Raw genomic sequence first — 22,106 nt, 5'->3', positions numbered from 1 at the left:
AATATCTCCTCTCCACAACTACAAGTACGTTGAACACTTTGAACTTTTAATTGTTAATTAAAGACTAGTGGGATGAGTTAAAATCAAATCGCTTACGGCTGAAATGATTACCTATAGGCGGTGACCCTTCTACAAATACGTGTATGTGCATGCGTGTCGTCCTTGTTCGGTTAAAACTGTTGTTTATCGGCCGCCAACCTGCTTGCCTTCATTTGTATTTCGCACTGACAGAGCGGTGGCAAGATACAATCACTCGGCACGCCCCGAAGCAGATCGAGCGCGGAGAAAAGTTGAGAAAGTGGGACGCAAGCAGCTGTTGCACCAAGCAGAAGGAAAGGTAAGTAGGTATCTGCGTATATCCCGACAGGTGAAGTTAAATTTATAGATGGAACGAATGCATCATGCCCGAAGGAAAGAAAAAAAAAAAAATCGTACGGCTTCTCTTTTACCCTTTGACCTTTTGGTTAATAGGGACATATGGTGGGCACTTCTCTGACGAGTTTGTCATATCAGTGTTTGGTCCCACGGTATTTCTTTCAAAGCCCGAACAAAAAAGGGTCAGAAGAGTGCAACCTGCAGATCTCATTGCAAGCTGTGGCTCAGAATCAGAAACCCTTCCACAGGAGGCTGTTCTGACCTACATTTCTAGCCTAATAAGAAGTCGGTTCTTCTGTCGGAAGTTGCCCTGAGGAAAATGAGTTCGTTTATCTCCAACGGAGCAAGTTTTTGCTACCTTTTCGGCGTCAGGCGGTTGCGCCGTAGTATAGGGAAGCAACGACTGAAGGATTTCCCTGTCGTTCGCTCTTATGGCCACCTGTGCCAGTCGTTATAGCGTGAAGTGTTCTTAACGTAACCCGACTCCCACTCTTTGGCAGGAGGCGCTCAGCTGTAGTCAGGAATCCCGCTCGACCCTTCCGTCACACAGTTGTGTGCTTAAACAAGCGAGACGATTAGTTTGACATCAACGTGACGTCACTATACGACAGGGTTTACACCATACGGTAGGGCTAAACAGAGTAGACGCCCTTGTCCTTGAAGGCGGTCAAGAGCCGGTCTTACATGGGCGCAGTTCTGTGCAGGTTTTATGTAGGCTGGAGACGGGTCATCTCCGTCCTTCGCAGTTTCCCTGCATATGAGGTAGGTGTACAATATTTTCCAATTTCATTTCAACTCTGGATCTAATGAAGTAGTTTTTCGTTTCAATATAAGAAGTCCCATCTGTTTGGGTTATAGCCAAAGAGTAATGTCTGAGAAGCTGTATTCAACTCATCGTAAGGCTGTGACTTGTTGATAAACTGAACACCGATTCTGTTTTCATACCTATCAACAAGTAACGGCCTTCTCAAGGATTTAATGCAATGTTTACTGATGCGCAGTATTATTATCATATCATACGTCACATCTTTAAGGATTAATGAAATGAATGAAGAAACTTTTCAAATAATTTACGTTAGTGTTTGAAAATAATATGATCTCTTCCCCATCATTCCGATCATTTGTTTGTTGTTCATATAGGTTTTAAATGTTCCTTCTAATTACCGCAAGAAACAAATTATCCTTTATTTATTTCTAAGACATAAGGAAAAATCCCTGTTAACTGAAGACAGGGTCGGTCCTATTTCGGGGACTCGGTTACAAGAATTAATGTTGGGGATACTGGGCCCAACTTTCTGGGACCGAGTTTCCCCATTTATTTGGATTTGAGAGCCTTTTTTAGTAGGGCCCCCGGTGCTTTGTATTCGCTTAACCCTTCCTAAAGACTGGTCTGACTGTAGACAAAATGTTTCGAATTGCTTTATTTTGAGGAGAATTCCAGTCCTTGAATGGCTTGAAGTTAGTCTTTAAAACATAGAAAATGTGCAACTGAGTTTTGAATTATTTATAATATGTATAACACATAAAGGATGATCAGTAGTTTAATAGCTATACCGTCACCGTATTCCAATCCACATAAGAATTTTAAACTGTATATTATTTCATCAATCCAAGTAATTTTTAATCCCTTGCTCTTCTGTGAATGTTTTCAAATGTTTAAGAATAAAGGTGACGACCCGGCCTACATAAATGCTTGAAGAATTCTAGCTATGGCTAAACAGGCAGCTTCTGACGCTGTAGTAAATATTAGGTTATTCGAAAGGGAAATGACAGTGGTAGATGTAGTTGTCATTTAATATTACATGTTGAGAAAATCGTGTATTACTATATTCGTGTACCTTCTGTTTGTTTAAATGTCTGAAGCTTACATATATTAGTGGGCTGGCCTTAGCAATCCGGAAATAACTGCACCGTTAGTCGTCACATTATATTTACAAGTCATTTTATTCAGATGTAATGAGTGGGTAGGTCACGGTAAGATGATGAATACTGTATGATGGAAATATCCCACAAAGAAATAACTTTCTTTCACCACCGTCTTAAAGACGACACTGTTGTGAAGTCTGTTTGTGCTTCCTTAATACTCAGATATTTTTGGAATTCAACGAAATGTATTGCTTTAATGATTCCTGGAGAATATTCAACCACGACTAAATGAAAAGGGGCGAGAGCGCTCTAACAAAGCCATTCATAAACGACGCCTTAAATTTCACTTTCCCTAATGCACGTGGCCTGAAAATGAAAGTAATGAGGATGCAAAAAGTGTTTACATTGTGGAGTGAAAGTGCAGTGTTAAAAATAATCTGATATTATACGCAAGAAACACAAATAATATTTTGTTTATTTTTAAAGACAACAGACAGGCTTTCGTATTACATTTTATTATATTTTCTGTATTATAGAAAAGTATATTATGTTCATGGCAAGGAAAGGAAAATATATGAATTATCATCAGAAAATAATCCAGCAAAATATGGTACAATATTTTGATAATTTATAATGATGCTGACTAATGTGCAGAAAGCTATTGGAACAATATAGAGAATGGGGTTTTGACAATAAATTTTAATAAGACGGAATATATGAATTCAACAAGGGACATTTTGAGTGTAAATGGAGCAGGGATAAAGAATGTGAAGCAGTTTAAATATCTAGGAGCTATTGTGCAGATGGATGGTTCATCTAAAGATGAAATTACAAGGAGAATTAATGAGGAAAGAAAAGTCTTGGGAATGTTGAATCCAATATTATGGAGCAATAACAGTCTCCCAAAATCCAAACGATTACAACATAACGCAATTTTTCAGAGTACTTTATAAAGGAAAGGCAAAGGAAGAAATTGCTAGCTGTCGAGATGGATTTTTGGAGAAGATCAGCCCGAAGATCTAAACTAGAAAGAGTTAAGAATGAAGACATAAGAAAAGCAATGGATGCTCAATTAAACATCATCGAAAAAATAGAACAAAAAAGATTAGAATAGTATGGACATGTTATGAGAATGGGGAAAGAGAGATTACCTAAAAAAAAAAAGTAATAGAATGGATACCCCCTAGAAGTAAAAGGAGAGGAAGCCCTAGAAGCACATGGATGGAGGGAGTGAGGGCGGTTATAGATAAGTGGGAGGACAGAAAAGAGTGGAGGAACAAAATTGAATTATAAAAAAAAGTTAGGTCGAGGATAACTGTTGATACAACGGAGAAATCCAAGAAGAATTTTTTTTTTCCCCCAGCTAAAAAGATGTAGAGTACAAAAGCAGAAAACTGAAATTAGTATATGTGCTCTCTATAGAGTGCATCTGATAACTAATCCTAATTTCAATTTATCGTTAAAATATAATCCTAATAATGAAACATATTGGACAGATTTAGGTCTATATGTTATTTTAATATTAGATACTTTAAAGATTATTAAACTTATTCGCTGTTAATAACTGTATTTATAAATTTGCTAATAAATTCAATATAACTGAATATTATTAAATGCAATTGTAATTTTTCTTAGAGACATTGACATAGTGTAAAACACATTATGGGAATCTTATAGTCTCGAAACTTTATTAGACGTATTGGACAGATACTTCTGTCCAACTGTAATCTTTTTTACGATGAGGTTTTCTCGTAATTTCTGTTCAAACTATTCTTGAAATTTTCATATACCAGAGAATAAAAATGGAATGAAGAGATTCAGATCAATTTGTGAGTTAGTGAGTTAACCTTCACTTGAATAAACTGCAATTTGTAATTCGTCCTTAGCTCTTATTAGTAAGAAAGAATTCTCATTCTTATACACAATCATAGTAATGTCTACCCTAGCTGCTAAAATGTTGATCTCCTGGTCATTCTTAGAATAAGTTAAACAATATTCTCAGATTTCTAGACAAAAGCACCTTTCTGCACTAGAATTAACATCCAACCTTCCAAAAAGTTATGGTTTTCTCTTTTCTGATCAACAATGTTAACCATTAACAAATCTCACAGTTTCCCGATTATAAACGAATGTATCCCCATCTTCATACTTTCTTCTTCTTCTTCTTCTGAGCTCTAATTCTGTCATTTACAACTTAACCAGTTGCAAGACATGCGACAGTTAGTCAGCGCCCGTTAATGGTTTGGCATAATCACCGATTACTGTTTCTTCTTTTTCATCCATTCATTCCCTTTATTCCATTCTCCAAAACAAGATTTCTCTCAGTATGTATCTCCTGCGAATTACAGCGCAGGAAAATTCAAGACCAATGTCAACAAGTCTCTCTGGCCTCCCAACCGTTAACCCATCCATGGTGCTGAAAAGGCTTAAAAACATGAAATATAGCAACCCAACAAGTTAAGTAATGTATGCAGCGCACATTTCAAACATGTTTGGTTTTTATTTCATTTTTATTTCTTAACTGAATTTTCTATTTTTCTATGATTAGTAGAAGCGAAAGTAAATATCTAATTATTTTGATTTATATTAATTACTAATTAATTAACTAATAACATATAAAAGTAATTGTTTTCATATCTCTGCACATAGCACACAATGTTTTTTTTGTAATGTTTTTTCTTATTCCCTCCTGGATTTTTAATTAAAATTGAAATGCAACACATATTTCACGGATCTGTGATTTAATAAAATACAAGGCCATAACTCTGCACTCTGATTCTATATGGGTTACTTCAGCAAAGGATTTTTTCGATTATTTTGCCCATGCTTGTTAACCATGCCTCTCTCTCGTTATTACCAGATTATCCGCCATGGCGTTTCAACATTAAATTCCTTGGGATAATCTTATATTCAAATCTGGGTCTCATGGGTCCTTTGTCTCATGTAATAACACTAAAATGGAAAATTTTAAAAGCCTTTTTGGGATCAAAAAATGATTTGATATTTATTCATGATTGTTGAAAATTATGAAGAAGATTAATGTAATAATAATTAGAATGGTGCAATTGTCAAATTTAAATGATCTGGATGTTGTTTTGTAGCGTCAGTCGCAAGGTTATGGAAAGTCAGTAAAGGTGAATGTGTATCTCTTCACCAAGTTCAATGTGTGTAGGTTCCGTGTGTTATTCATGGTTTTAGATATGAGCATTATGCACCGTCTAGTCAAAATACCATGACCACTCCCGTGTTTTGGCAATCGGCCATTCCTTCGCATCTGGTAGCACACGTGTCGCGGCGGGAACCGGCAAATGTAATACAGCAGGCCCCCGTTATAACGCGGTTCGCTATACGCTGATTCGCTATAACGCTGTTATTATATTATAACCCGTGTCTGACTATAACGCTGTCACAGATCACTATAACGCTCTTTTACAGATTACATTTTTGACATATTTAACGAAATCGTTTCATTTGATGGAGTCGATAGCTTGAAAATGAATAGCAAAACAGCATTAAAACGTTTCCCACGCCGACTTGAGAAATTTTCCCACGCTCAGTGAAATTTTCTCGCACGCTAATTTAATTTCAGTGCAGTGGCTTGTTACGTAGTTGCTAGATCAACATTTTAAAAAATGACGAAGTATATTGCTTGTTATATGCATTTATCCGAAGTCTAGTCATCACTCAGTACCGTATTAGACAACGTGCGAAACGGACAGTTTACTCGAACATTGTATCATAATTAATGCAACCAACGCAGTTACATTTTCGAAGAATGAAAAAAGAATGAAAAATCAACAACGTCTGAGCACAGTACGAAGACTATAAATGTAAGAAAAAGACTGAATTTGAAAATTAGACGTTTTGAAGCGAATCGATTCCGGTCAACGACAAGCGGATGTGTGCCATAATTTAGGACTTCCAACTTTAACTGTAAGAACAATTATAAAAAAATAAAGAATTAATTTTTGCAGCGGGAAAGGTAGCTGTTCCACTGCAAGCAACTAGGACTAGGCCGGCTATTAGGATTGAAATGGAAAGACTTTAATTTTATTGAAGATAATGTCCAATGCAGAATTCAGTTAAGTTAAATATTAGGCCTGACGTAGCCCAGTGGTCAGGAGCGAGAGTGCATAGCACGCGTTCCTTGAGTGGACCAGGGTTCAAGCCCGTGACTACTAAATACGATAAATATTTGTATTGACGATTTATTATAAACTCTACTGACTTGGTTGTCGTGCCGGAGTATAAACAGAAAATTTATTTTTATTTTATTTATTGAGAGAGAGAGAGAGAGAGAGAGAGAGAGACACAGAGAGAGAGAGAGAGAGAGAGAGAGATCGAGATCGATCTGAAGAAAACTCGCCTAAAAAATGTGGAACCATTTAAAACTGGTAAGGGCTGGTAGAATAGATTTAGAATGCAGATCAAGGAGCCGAAACTTTCAAAAAAGAACTTGTTAAAATTATTGAAGAGGGGTATTATGTGTTATACTTCTCAACAAGTTTTTAACATAGATGAAGCAGGACTTTTGTGGAAACGAATGCCTAAAAGAAGTTTCATATTGAAAGAAGAAAAAACATGCCAAGTTTCAAAGCGGCGAAGGATCAGTTGACGTTATTGTTGGGTGGTAACGCTGCGGGCCATTTAAAATTAATACCCCTTTTAGTTTATTTGGAAGAGGGCCAAAGTTCAACTCAAAATCCACACATTTTTCATGATTAAATTCATCCATTAAATTAAATCAATTAAATTCATGATTTTAATTGGAATTTTAAGTTTACTTTTGATACGCAAGTAGTTACCACATAATTATGCGTATGTAATGCAGAATATTTTATATGTGCAAATATTTGAATATTAAATATTTTGACCGACATTTGTGCATCTTTTCATTACCGTTTATTATTGATTAGGAAATATCCTATGGCACCGACCGCAGCTCACAAATACATATGTTACCTTATGGGAAAGCGGCGCTCGCTTAGCGCGGATTCACTTAGCGCTCTGTTTTTCCGGAACGAATGATCAGCGTTAAGCGGGGGTCACCTGTATTGTAGGTTCGTGGAATGCTGTCCATACACAGTGCTTGATTGATGTGTGCAGGGAACGTGATCTGACGGACTTTGAAAAGGGATGGCTGTCGAGTATCGGTTGAAAGGTGGGAGTATTAAAGAAACTGCAAATATTGTGGGCTGTTCACGGAGTTCTGTAGTTAATGTATTCCAAGAGTGGACGGATAATGAATAGAGCAGCAGTCATCTGGCCAACGTCGGGCGCCCACGCCTCATTGATGGTCATGGTGCGCGTAGGATGTCCTGCCTTGTGCAAGCCGACAGAAGGAAGACAGTTGAACGGCTGATCATTGATTTTAACCAGGGGAAAACCAGCGGTGTTTCCAAGACCACGATCCAATGAATCCTCCTTCGTATGGACCACAAAATAGACGTCCGTTCGAGGTACCCATGCTTATGGTCAGCCATTGCCAACGACGCCTCAAATTTGCATCCGAGGTAATTAGAACACTGACGACTGTAAAAAAGTTTCCTTTTCTGATGAATCACATTTCTTGTTATGCTATGTCGACTGTGGATGGAGGATACGGAGACAAATTGCAGAGAGGAATCACTCATGTCCTGGTCGAACAAAATCAGGCAGGTGGAGGTAGTGTTTTTGTATGGGGTTTGATTTCCTGGGGACCATGGGGTCCATATACTCCTGAGCCGCAATCTGAATGCTAAAAACTACCTATCGCTTGTTTGGCGGAGTTGAACTAACGTTCTAGGAGTCTATCCTAAAACATACTTACTTACTATCGCTTGTGGCTGTCTGCGCTGGTAGCACAGTGGTTATAATCACTGTCCTCCCATACTGGGTAGAAAAGGCCCCGATTCGAATCCCGTCAATGATACGAGGAACTTTTATGGACTCTTTTTTACTCCATGGCTGAATTAGTCAGTCTCAAGGGTAAACAGCAAGGTCTCCCCCTCCGGAAACCGTTGGTTTTCTATCTAGCTAGACAGGCAAATCTACTAGAGAACACATGGAACTTATGGACATATAAGTTAGTTCCTAGGTGGCCCTAATATGACAGGTTTTTTTTGTCCATTGTGGCTAATCAGGTACACCTCTTCATGGTGACCGTCTTCCAGATTGACATAGGTACGTTTCAGCAGATAATGCGTACTGCCACGTTGGGGTATTGTTCGAGAGCGGTTTGTCGAACACAAAAGTGACGTCCAGATGCTACCTTAGCAGCCGACTTCTCCAAATATGAAATCCATACAACATTTTTAAGGATCCAAGCCGAATCGATAGATTCGATTTGGATCCTCCATCAAGGAATATCTTAGATGTAGGGCGCAATCATGGTGACATGGTAACCATGCAACGTTCAGAACCCTTATTGCGATAGTATTAGCGAAAAGAGAAGGATATATTCACTAATAGGTAGGTAGTCATAATGTTTAGACTGGACAGTGTATGTTTTTAATGAATTCGATTATGAATTATGTTTCGGTTTTATGAAGATTTTTATAGGATTTAAGTTACCTTTTGAAACATTTTTATTGTACTCACTCGTATTACTTGCTTTTAATTATTGTACGGTTATTATTATTTCTGCTGCTACAAGAATTTGAAGTTACATTGGCCATCGAGAATGCTTTAATGAAATGACAGAACAGTTGTCTAATTTATATTTTTTTTATAAAACAAAATACAATCATTCAGTAATAAAGAGACTAGAGCAGCATTTGTAAATGAATGTTCAGTTAGTAACATTAACGTTTTGAAGGTGATCATTACGACCTTCATCAAACTGGTAAGGTTGCTTCTTTTGCATAGTAGATCCCGATTGTAATTAGTCTTGAACTACCTTCACCAGACTGTGGGTACGGTTAATATTAAAGGTGCAGATAGCATAATTGCGACCTATTAAAAGTAAAACTGCTGTCACCTTCATTTTTCTATTAAAAAATTAAACAGTAATACTTGCAGTAGCCTTGACTTGTTGAATGTATAGGAACAAGGATATTCAGCCAAATTGTTCACATAAAACACATTACATTATTTCATTTTTTACAAAAATCTTCCTTTCTTGTTCTTTATAAAATACAAATTGTCTTTTCATGATAGTTGAAATAACTAATTTCCTTATCATGAGATGCTAAAAGGGTTAATGCACACTTGTAAAGCCAACCATATTGTAAAGTACCTGAAGAATTGTTATAAATGGAGCAAGGACGGAACATAAAAATAATTTCCTTTCAGGATAGGAAGCAAATAAATCCATCCATGAAAACATAAAGCAACCGGTACTTGTTTGTAATTTTTACCTAAGGCGAAAAATTTGCATTATATTCCTCTTCTTGTGCATACCAAGGGGTGTGTGTGTGTGTGTGTGTGTGTGTGTGTGTGTGTGTGTGTGTGTGTGTGCCTTAAGTTTCAAAGCAACTAAGGCTATAAGGCGTCAGTATATTGTGTATGTAAGTTGCGTGTATTTTGTGGTTTATTTTCCATTTGCCTGTCTGGAGGACGAAAAAACCTGCAACGGTCACATCAGATCGACTAACTCAGCCACGTTATGCAAAAAAAGTCCATTAAAATTCCTCACATCATTCATGGATTTAATTAGGTATAACAAGAGAAGTAAAAGGTAAACTATTATTAATAATAATACCTTAGAGATATCTTGTCTAATTCACATGCGATGGATATTATAAAAGACCTCGAGGTCATCATGGATAACGAGTATAATAATACACTTACTTATCCGTTGTGGTTCAGCTTCTTGCTGGAGCGATAAGGAATTCAGTCTTCTCCATTTAGCCCTATCTTCCCACCATTCCTGGCCCTTGTGGGTAGCACAGTTTGCATTCCGGCCCGAATAAAAACTATAAAAAATTAAAAATTACCTTCCGGCCCTCACCGGGTGAAAAGACATGAGTTCGAATCACCTCAATGACGCGAGGAATGTTTATGGTCCTTTTTCATAACGTGACTCAGTTAGTCGTTCCCAGGCGAGGGTTGTATGATTTTTTTTTTCTCTCAAAAACTCGGGTTTTTCGCCTAGCAAAAAGCAAATCGGCCACAGAACACAGAAATAATTGCTGATGCACCCAAAAACCCTATAACAGTAACACTATGCGATGGCAGTGATTTCAGTTGAACGCCTGTTCTCATTAGAACAAGGAGTCTATTTCGAATTCAGTAAGATCCTCTTTGCAAACGGTTGAAACCTGACTGGCTTTATAACTAACAAAACTTTATAAAAAACTCGCACTTCCTGTTTTTGGTTATTGTAGAAAGAAAAGGTAGATGATTTTAATCTCTCAGATTAACATCATTTGTGCGTGCCTTTGGGCTCTAAAATAGGAGAGCTCTAAAACAAAAGTTAGAATTTAATTTGCTGGATATCGCGTGAACTTCATAAGAAAGTTTCAGATACCAAATGGAAACAGACCTCGTGGTAATTTGTCATACAACTTACACATCAAACTTCCATTATGCCCCCGAGTGATCTTTATTATAATCGCTTAATTTTTTTAAAATTTATTTTTAATGTAACTTGAATGACATCAATAACAGATGCAGGCTGACATTATCTAAATAACATTTCAGGAAGGAGGAAGAGTTTTGGTCTTGTTGAATAGACATGCAGAAGTCTCCATTTATTAGACGATGCAGCCGCAGTCACTTGTTTATTATTATTCTATGGGCGTGGGTAAATCAGCAGGCCCTGACATCTTCCACAGTTTCCTGAAGGCTATATATACGCTACCTTTTGGAAAGGAAATTTGCTAATGAAAATAACTACTTTGTCGAGCCTAAGTTTACAAGGAAAGTCAACGTGTCAAATACATAACAGTAAACGGAACTCAATAGTACATTTGGATTTCCACGTGGTGTCAAGGTTTATTGGTGTTGTTCCATCATGCGCAGTTGTTTTAATAAAACTATTGATAGCTATGGTTGTTTACGATGAATCACCAATACAGGTTTATACAAGTTTTTTCTTAAATAGCCTTGGTGGTCTATGGGATATAGTCAATCATTGAAAAAATCTTGAAACGTGTTTTCTGAAGACAGCTAGGAAATCTTTTGTAACCTTAATGATTTTTTTTTTTTTTTTTCTCTCTCTTCTCTCTCTTCTGCTATTTGATGGCTTTGCACTGCCTTAGAAGTTTGGTAATGGATTATTATTCGTGAATATCACCAGACTTTATTTACTCAACCCGATGCTGATGGTAAACAAAATCATGTTAATAGCATCATCAGAGATTTAAAATTGACTCACAGGCATGAACATTTTCAATAATGATTACTTGAACATATAAACAGATTGTATCCGTTTTTTACTAGTAAATTCCAGTTTTTTTTTTCTCTTTTAACTCGAAAAAAAAGTGTTAGGCTTAAACAATCTCCACGATCAGAGAGTATTTAATGTTATAATTTCATCTTTGTATTTATGGTTTACTTTTTCATCCGTGTGCTATCTTTCAATAAGTGTAGCTTACTGCTCTAAAAGTTAATTCGCATTAATTAAACTTCTGTTTGTTGTTCTCAATTATCTGTGTTAACTTCAAGTTTCGCTAGTCAAGGTACTCGATACTGACTGAATGTGAAAAACTTATCGAACTGTTCGCATATTTAAATTATGATAAACAAAAATTCACCCAATAAATTAAAATCTAGATATAAGGTTACATATAGATTATAACAAGTCAGAATATAGATAATTTAGATATCTCAGAGAATGGAGCGGTCTGCCAGAGTCCTTTGTCTAAACACCTATAGAACACGTCTGGGTTGTTTTGAGGCTGCGAAATGCAAGAGCTAAAATTCTCACAGAAGGGTAAGAATGCCATTCAATCATGTCTCTTCGCAAGTACCTAGTTTCCAGGCGCAGCAATTTACAGAAGTCAAGTCTTTCTTCGTGAGAGTACTCTTTTTGTATCAGTGATTAATCTTATTGCACTTCTCTGCCCGTTCCAACAGATCTACATCTTTCCTAAAATGAGGCTTCCAAACCTGTATTCATACTCAAAATGTGTCTTAATAAGGGGTTAATCACTTCCTTGTCCCTATTGGAAAGCATTCTATATATCATTGACAGAATCCCACGAGCTGTTCTAGCACCCTATCTGCCTACTCATAGAACTTCATGTTGGGCAGTACAGTTAATTCTAGGTCTGCGTTTGGTACCACCTAAATGGTATGTTATTATTGGGATTGCTGCTGCCCAAATACAGTCTCTCTTACATTTATCAGTGCGAAACCTAAATTGCCATTTTTCTGTCCCCTTGTCCAGACCTTGTTGGACTTTATAGATTTCAACACAAATTTTTATCCACATCTGGACAGCTAGTTATGAGATACTTCCAAAATATCTAAAGAGAAAATTTGAAAAATCTTCTAATAAAGAAATGGAAAATACTACCGTAGTTTTTGGGCCATATTTGTTCTAAATTATGTTTTTCCAAAGCAGGGCATAATTTTAAAGAATAAATTTGAGGAAAAATATATTTTAATTGCGAATACTTCATATTCATGTTTACTAGTCAACTTTTAACTTTTCACTCAGCAGAATTACAGTATATTTTATTTATTTGATTGTTGCCTGATAACCTTATATAGACAGAAAAATAATTATAATTTTAAAAAAAATCTTTAATATTACAACTTCAGAAATAAATCGTTAGGTGGCTTGTTAGCGTGACTTAAAATTTAAATTATGCTCGTGCTGTTCTATGTTTACTAGGGTGTGAACAGTAACACCATAAACGGAAAGTTATTGATACCAGCGCTGTATAAGAGAGAGTCACAATGTCGAAAAGAGGAAGTTAATGGTAAATAAATTATCTTCTATAAAAGTGCGACAACAGTATCAAAAAAAAAAAAATGCTATTTTCTTAATTTTTAATCTTTTTATTTGCTAGCGTAAAGGAAAATATTTAGCTTTAAGCCTACTTCGTTGCTACAAAAGAAAGCTATTTGCGGAAATCGGTAGCACCTGGGACTGCGCGAATTAACATGTCACGCCTGACAAGCCTCATCTCCACCAATATTCCACAACCTGTCTTTAGGTGGGGTAGCATTCCAATTATCTCTTCATATTGATGGTTCCTTGTTGCTGATAACAAATAAAGAAGAAGAAATAAAAAAAAAGGCAACAGATTTGCGACTACCTCTTACTCCAGTTGCAATATAGGTTAAGTTTGGAGAAGGCGCAAAATGGTTTTATGAAGTCGCGACTTTTCCCCAGGCGTGCAATACTGATACCAGAAATCACCATTTAAGAACCGAACCGGTTCTTGTATCGGTACACATGATCTCACTTGTTGACAATTACCGCTAGCGTCACCTGACTGCGTAATCTCTAGAAAACTTCAACCAAGACAATAGACACGAATATATTCGTGCATTTACCCTGTACCATTTCCTGTGGTTTATTGCGTACCATACTTTTTTGTTTGTCATCATTCTTTTGTTTAAATTTATAAGGAATTGTTTCATTAAACTTTGTGTCTCCTCAGTCTGGTTTCGTCCATAAAGAACTTTCTTTTATTCAAAGTCATCTGTTTTCCAAATTATCATCTACCAAACCAAACCTCACTGGAGACTGGAGAGGTTTGGTTTCGAAATAAAAAATTATAAAAATCAGTCCATAATGATCCTGACATTGATTTATTATTAATTATTAATTTAGGAAAAAAGAAAAGTTGTTTAAAGAAATTTTCATTGCATAACTAATGAAATAAAGAAAATAAAATTTCACGTTTTTTCATAATTAACTTAAAGTATACAAAAATAAAGAAGACTTTATGTGTCATCGAGTATAATGAATTTCTTTAAAATAAATATTTATCTCTAGCTCATATTTTTATGCTAGAATAGATTCGTGCTCAATCTTCTATGTGGATGTAAGCTATGGCAGCATTTTCAACCCGGAGATTGACACTTAAAGTTTATCTTGTACCGAACCATTAACAAACAAAGTATGGCTAAAATGAAACAGGAATCTTTGCTTACCAATAGCTTACTACTGCGCATGTCAACAACATTCATAACGTGCTGTAGCTTGTTTTTTCCTGTACGAATCAGTTTTTGTTTCGTTGCAATCAGTTAATTTTTGATTGAACTGTGCCTCTTTAAGTGAATCAATGTTTAAATGAGTGGTCATAATTTAGAGCAAAGAATTGTTGTTAAATTTTTAGTGAAACTCGGTAAAAATGGTGCAGAAATGTTACGGAAAGTGAATGGTGATGAATTCATGAGTCAGCCACGTGTGTATGAATGGCACAAATGGTTCAGAGAGGGACGGGAAGATGTCCACAAAGACAAGAAGACGGCTAACTTCAACAACAGACGAGAATGTTGAAAAAATTCGAGAGGTTGTACTCCAAGACAGTCGGATGAGCATTCGATTAAGCGCAGAACAGTTACACATTGATGGATGGATTTTAATCGAGAACAGTTACACATTGATGGATGGATTTTAATCGAGAAGAATTTTGACGTATGGATTTTAATCGTCACAATGTGCCGTGTCATTCGTCTGTCGAAGTGAGAGAACTTTTAACGAAAAACAAGATCGCAGCACTATCCACCTCAAAGGAAGCCGATTTCAGACTTAGCATTCAGAAGAACGCAATGCAGCAATTAAAAGCGGTATCTTCCGAGGACTTCTGCTACTGTTTTAGATCCTGGAAATCGCGAATTGAACACTGCATAGGCTGGAGAGTACTTTGAAGGGGATAAACATTGAAACTGCTGTATTTAAAATAATAAACGATTAAAAAATACTTCTCGTTTCTTTTTAGTCGCACCTTGTACATTAAATTTTTCATGAACATCCTTTGGAAGTGAATATGGAAGAATGTAGTGTTATAAAGGAAACAATAGAAATACAATAGAAGATAGCTCGAAGGGTTGATCGAAAGCAGCTATGGAAAAGATCCTAAGGTCTCGCTGACACAGTCCTAACCTCAGTTTCGTGGAACATCGGATACATCTTTAGAACGAGCTGTAAAACTAGACGACTCATCTTCCACTGTGTAGTTGACGTGTATTTAATGTAGATAACTAGCTTACGTCAGTAGAAAGTATTTTTTCCCCTCTGGCAACGATGCAAGTATGAATCTCATCGAGTCAAAAGTTGCCTGATATTCTCTTGGGTAATATCCCTCCATGCCAGAGTTAACTGGTAGGTCCGTGTTGGGAGAAGTCTGGAAGCGATTACATCCAGACTCTTCACCTTTTAGGGATTGAAAAATTCGTAATATCCGTGGGACTGGAAAGGACCGATATTTCCTTGATTTCATCCGGGTAAGTAAGTCATCAATCGCTGATAGTAGCAAACGTAAAAAAAAATTATACCAAAAGTCAAGCAATTTAATTATCATTCCACATACACAATGATCTGTTTGTTCTATAAATAGAAAGGAAGAATTTAAAACTTTAAAATGTATTGATATAACAGCACCAAAGGACAAAAAAATTTAAATAAATACCACAATTTTCACCCTTGCGTAAGGTTTCCTTATCAGTTTACAAGTCAAGTGGATGTTGATTATTGTAATTACTACTGATAAAGACACTTTTATCTGTAAACGTTTTTTAACTGTAAATGTTTTCGCTATTCATTTTAGAGTTCTAATTAAAAGCCTCGATAGCAAAATACTTCCGTTTGTCATTCGTGGTCTGCTAGACAGGCCTTAAGCAAGTGATTTTCCTTATGGCTGAAATTTGTTTTTATTTTTGGATTATGATTAATTCTCTTCATTGTTTGGGACGTATTCCTTTCATTTACTGTTATTATTATTTTTTTTTATTCCTGTTATAAGACCGAAATACAAGTTACTTGGTGGGAACGTTCGCAAAAGGGTGGTGCAGGTAACATAGGCGTGTTGGAGGCAATGCGCATGGACAGACATTGCTTTGTTTTACGCTTCGCATGGAACAGGATACAACCGGTATATTTCCACTCCCTGTCAAACTTGTCTAAGAATTTTTTGCCCTCTGTTTTGACCCAACAAGTCGCTGGAAGAAGTACGGAACTAATGTCTGAAACAGTTTGACATCTACAAATTCCAACACTCGTTTTTGATTATGGATTTATAAATGGAATTTCTATAGCGAAGCAGACGATGTAAGTAGTCGTCTGCAAAAATTTTGTAAAATTACCTCCGTCTGATTTATTTTGAAAATCACATTTATTTTATTATAAAAATTATTATATAATAATCATATATAATAATACAGTATAATCTCTATAATTTATTATCTTAATTATTAATCTTTATACGGTTTAAAAAATAAAACGGCATACAAATAGAAGTTATTTAGACTGATTTATACTCCTTTAAAAGAGGTATTATTATTGGATGATGCATTAATAAAAACTTCTTAGCTTAAAAGTCCATTTACGTCAAAGGATTTTTAGTTAAGATTTTATTATTTTAAAATTTCTTTCTTATACTAAGTGAACTACTATATATTAAGGTAACGTTTCAGGTATCTTACCGATACCTATCATCAGACCGTGCTGTTGGGGGAAAATAAAATAGAAAGGGTTACAAATTTGAATACTATTATCAATATTACGATTACAATTACCAATATGAATATTACGTTAATGATTTGCGATTACAATTATGATCTATTGTAACAATAATCCAAACTTTGAATTATTTATTGGCAAATCGTAATTGTAATGCAAAATTCATAATATTAAACCTTTTTAGTCTGTAAATTGCGTGTCTTCTATGATTTATTTGCATGTTTGGTGAACGAAAAACTACAGTTTCTGGGATATAAAACGATATAACCTTCGCCTGAGACTGACTAACTCAACCACGTTGTGAAAAGCCGTAAAAATTCCTCTCGTTTTCAACCTCAGGCCTTTTTCACCCGGTGTGGGAAGGACGTTGATTATATCCACTGTGCTACCTGCAAGGACCTTGTGGAACTTTTTCGTCCTACTTTATAGATGGTGTAAATCATGTGGCGTAAAATAGTGTACCAAATATTTGTATATTAAGGTATCCATATTTTTTACACCGCTAAGAAAAGTAAGAGAGAGAGAGAGAGGTATTACCACTTCCTGAAATAAACGAGTATTTTTTCAAGATTTCCTAATTTTAAATAACCTATTCTAAAAGAAAATTTGTAAATAACCCATTAGTTAAATGGGTTATATATCTGAAGAAATCTGTGCTTTCTCTTCCTTTGTTCGCTTCAAAAAGAACCAGATGGTGGATGGAGATTTAATCAGCTTCTGTACGTCATTAGTTGCTGTAATTTTCTACCATGCTGATGAAATGCAGTAAAAATTCCTAGAAGTTACACTAACCTGGCGAAAGCTTGATACGCGAACGATGAAACTGGACCTACTACGTGACTTTCCATTTAACATCCTCAGTTGACTTGTGGTCATGTAAGCAAAGATTAATGGTGTAAGAAAGTGGTTTCTTGCGGATATAACGAGCCAGCATTCTCGCTACAGATCTATGCCGATAGGAGGAATGAAAAATTCTTCATTTCTTTCTTTTTCCTTTATTTTGATCGCTAATATTTCAACGGTTTGCGTATGTCAACTCGCCACGCAACATTCTGCACTATTCCCCGTGCATTTTTTAAAATCATGTCTTTCAGGAATCTTCAGAAACACAAATTATATACTTATTATCGAAAAAATTCCCTATCTTAAAAGAGTTAATGGAAATCTTTGAAAGTGGAATGACAGTATATGATATAATATATGTAAATTATCAAACAGGCTATTCAAGATAATCTGATGTTACTTTGAGAACAGTACTTAGACCAGGAATTCAGAATCTTTTCAAGAATGAAACCCATTTTGACAACGCAATTAAGGTTCGCAACTCAAGTAGATTCAAACCTGGGAAAGAGGAAATACTGATGAATAATATTTTAATATTATTTATCAGTATTTTATTAAATTTAACGTTGAAATAAATATACTTTGGTGTATATCAAAGATTACTTAAATCAAGATACACTTTGAGAGTGCTGCATACGGCAATCAGATTGGAGAGAGGTATTTAATATTGTTTTTCTTCTTCTTCTCTGAGATAAGATTACAATAAAGTGTTTAAGAAATAAAAATATAATGCAAAAACTAGATCTGGATTAATGATAATTTCTTTCTAGTTAGAGGCACGACTTGCTCTTGACTGTGGTCATTGTAGTTTATCGCAGAAGTATCAGATTTAAAACGAGCAAGAAGTTCAACGGTTTTGAAAAATATTTAAATATTAATTGAAATAAAAAATTACTTCATAACAAAATTATCACGTTAACAAATTGTAAAATAATTGTGTGTGTAATGCATAATAAATTGCAAAGACGTACTTTCTGTTGAAGAAATAAGTAAACCTAAGGAACGCTAACTTCTAAATTGTTTAACTAATTTTGTCTTGTACTGCTATCTCTGGTAAAATTAAGAAATTAAACTTATATGTGCTTAATTAGAATTAATTTAAAGAATTGAAACCTTTTAAAAAAATAATCAGGTGAAGAAACTTTCGGTGACATCTTTTATCAAAAAAGAACTTTTCACAGTGTTTACAGTTTTTTTTGTAAATTAATTTACATTAATAATCTTGCTAACCTCAATTACCTTATCTCAATCCATGTGAGTTCTGGTTGTGAGGTTATTTCAAGGGCAGAGTCTGGGAAACATTCAAACTCTAGTGGACTTAACGGATATCATTAGCAAGTATTTTGAGCAGCAATTGATGATACAGCTCGCGATTCCAGCATAGACTATTGAGAGTACTGAAACATTAAACAATTTGATCAACTTGGTATACTTTTTGAATAGTAGAGAACCACGCCAGTTTCACTTACTATCATTTATTATTATTTTTTAATTCTTTCATTTCTACATGGTCTGTATATTGTCCATTCCAAATTTCAGCTCTGTGCTGTTAATCATTCTAAAAGCCACCAGAGTGACGCAGCTTAATTATAATCTCGCCGCAGTGTAGACTGCAGCTGCATTCATCTGTAAACATCACATCGGACCACTGCACTTGGGTTCAACTGACATGCTCACAATACCAGTTAAAGGGGACTCATCTCTGTGATGTTATGGGATAGAAATCATGGGTTTGTCTTTCATCAAATCATGGATTTGTCTTTCAGTCTTTCCTCTCGCAACCCACGAGATACAGTTTGACACAAAAGATCCTCCTTGAGATATGCCTGCAAACTCGGAAGAATTACCGCTGTCATTTCCCTATGTTATTTGGCAATTAAGCCAGGACATCGGTTATCTGCTGTGCTGTGACCCGTGTTCAACGTTGTACAGCTCTTCAAGATATTTCTCTCTCTTTAGAACTATCTCCATAATTGGAATATCATGTTCGAATGAACCTTTAGGACCATTGTTATTTCCACCTCTGATTGGTCTTCTTCCAACGCCCCCTTTCTGCGCTATTGGACTATGAAACATTACCCCGATATGGTTGGTATCTGTGAGAAATCGAACCATTCTATTTAAAACTGTCCACATTTGCATAACAGAACGATGCGCACATGTGTTCATTTGCGGTTACACCAATCATTTAATCTATGTGCATAACTTGGTTCGATTGACAAGGTCGAGTGCGTAAATAGATTATACTTTAACTTTTGTCCACAAGTGTCGATAAATTAAAGCAATTATCTGAAGACATTTAAATCCGTTTTCTGTCAGTCAAGTTAAGAGGGAGCAAAAAGAAAAGAAAATGCTACCTTGTTTCGTTTGCGTGGATTAAGGTCACAACCCCTAAGTGTAGTACGAGAAGTACATACTAGTGTAGTTAACTAATATGACGTTCCTATTCCATTATTTTTCACTAATCATCACTTGCAACCTCACGGATTTGACCCGTCTACATTGCTTGTGGCAGTTCACGTGCGAAGTGTGTAATCTTGTCTTGTTCCGACATTTCGTCATCACACCATTAAAGGGGCGAAAGTTGATGAAATTATCTACTTGTGAATGAAAAGGATAATTTAAAACCAATTGAGTGTTCATTTGAAAATGCTCATTTTATCGTACTTTAAATAGATGATTATTTTGGAAAACATAACCATAATGCGCCTTCCGATCGTATACATCAGAATTCATTATATTCGTGTCCTTTGAAGAATATTTTAAATTAAATTCTATTAAAAACTTTCGAAATACGCAAAGAAAAGGAGGTATTTTCAGCCACGTTGTGAAAAGCCCATAAAAATTTCCTCACGTCATCGACGGGACCCGAAATTAGGTCTTTCCCACCCGGTGTGGGGAGGACGGCTATTCTACCAACTGTGTTACCCACGAGGGCGCAAAAGTTGTACTCCTCCAATACTACAAAAAATTAAGCAATAAACTTGTCTTAAGCTATAACTGATTAGACTGAGATCACATAATCAAATCCCAATAAAAATGGTTTATTCAATCTCTGTTCAATGCAGTTTGAATAAACTATTGACTGAATAAGCACGAAGCACTTCGGAAGTACAGTAAAAGAAACAGCTTGTCCAGGCAGGTGGTAGCATGGGTTGTAGGACAGACGGGGGGGTCTAACGGTATACAGAAGGAATTGGAACTGCAGTGATATAAAGAAGAAATGAGATGGAGGTTGGAGACAAATCTACTTGGGTAGTGTTCGTATTCTCGGCAAATACTCTTGAAATCCAGCTTCTGGGAATGCTGAGTCATTCGAACGAAGATAAATTGCTTATCTAGGATAGAGGAAAGGAATTGCTTTTAAACTACAGAGGCTAATCATTATCCTATGTTTGGTGAATGCTGAAGAAGGGGTGGGCACGTATTCCTGAAATCTTCTTGATTATGGTTTTACTATAGTTATATAATTGTACGTTGATGCTACATCCAAAAGTTGTCAGTTGTGTTTGCTATTTTTCCCGACCAAAGAGAACCTTTCTGCAGAAATGATTACAATTGTAGAGTGGAGTTTCAATTACGGAGTGTTACATTGTTCAAGACTTCAGATACTGTATAGAATAATTGAATTCTTCCTATTTAGGAAGATATTGGTGCTAAGACTATCATTAAATAATAATAACATCCCAAAAATTTACAGCTCTTACTTACATAACCATCGTAAACAAACAATATTTTTTACGTGAGAGTGAGTGCGCAGCAAATACGCACAATAATAGCAAATCACAAAAATATTAAAAACTTTGCAACTAAAAACTGTTCCAGAATTTTCAGAATAACGCACAAATCCTACAGGAGTAAAATGCACGAGGGCTGTTTTGAAAAGTTAAGGTATGGGTTTTGGAAAATACATTTAACCAGAGAAAAAATAAACACTATGAAAATGAAAAACACTAGAAGTTTTCGACATTCTTGTAACCATCACATTTAGACACTTGGCCTATCTTGTCACCAGTGCAATCATACAGATGTTATAGAATCCACGAATATTCCCATAAATTCCCTTCTTGGCCTGGAAAGCCAAGAACTTCTCCTTCATTCAGGTGTTAATGCTTTAAAACATCAATATTTATCATTGGAACAACAGTCTAGACTCTAGACTGTTGTTCCGCAGGGGTGGGCACGCATGAGGTCAATGAGAGCCGCATTTCGGTTTTTCATATATTATAAAGAGCCACACCATAGTTACATAGTATTAAATACACAAATTCAAATTTAATTTAATTTAATTAATATGATTACATATTCTACACAAGCCTTAAGTGCTATGTAAAGTATACATATATAAGAAAATATAATTAAGAGAAAGAAAATACAAAATAATTATTTCAAAATTTTAATAATAAAAATGCATTAATAAAATGTATAACATTTAACGAAGACCTTTGGTCAAATCTTT

General features: G+C 35.6%; 1 protein-coding gene across 4 annotated transcripts in view; it reads left to right on the top strand.

Annotated features, from left to right (window-relative positions):
- The first annotated feature begins 215 nt into the window (after positions 1–215).
- Positions 216–22,106, top strand: part of LOC150090172 (uncharacterized) — a 66,449-nt gene continuing 44,558 nt past the window's right edge. For 2 of the 4 annotated variants that reach the window (XM_090389766.1, XM_090389764.1), the window contains exon 1: positions 216–337. The gene's annotated coding sequence lies outside the window, so the exon portion shown is untranslated. Of the gene's footprint in view, positions 338–748; positions 1,138–22,106 lie in introns of those variants that run through there. The other 2 variants (XM_090389767.1, XM_090389765.1) reach the window with 1 other exon arrangement.

This window comes from Mastigoproctus giganteus, chromosome 2 (genome assembly GCF_048544385.1).
Source record: "Mastigoproctus giganteus isolate SK-2022 chromosome 2, ASM4854438v1, whole genome shotgun sequence".
In the NCBI taxonomy this organism is placed as follows: domain Eukaryota; kingdom Metazoa; phylum Arthropoda; class Arachnida; order Uropygi; family Thelyphonidae; genus Mastigoproctus; species Mastigoproctus giganteus.
Note: the sequence above shows the minus strand (reverse complement) of the source record. Positions and strands in the feature narration are given on the sequence as shown.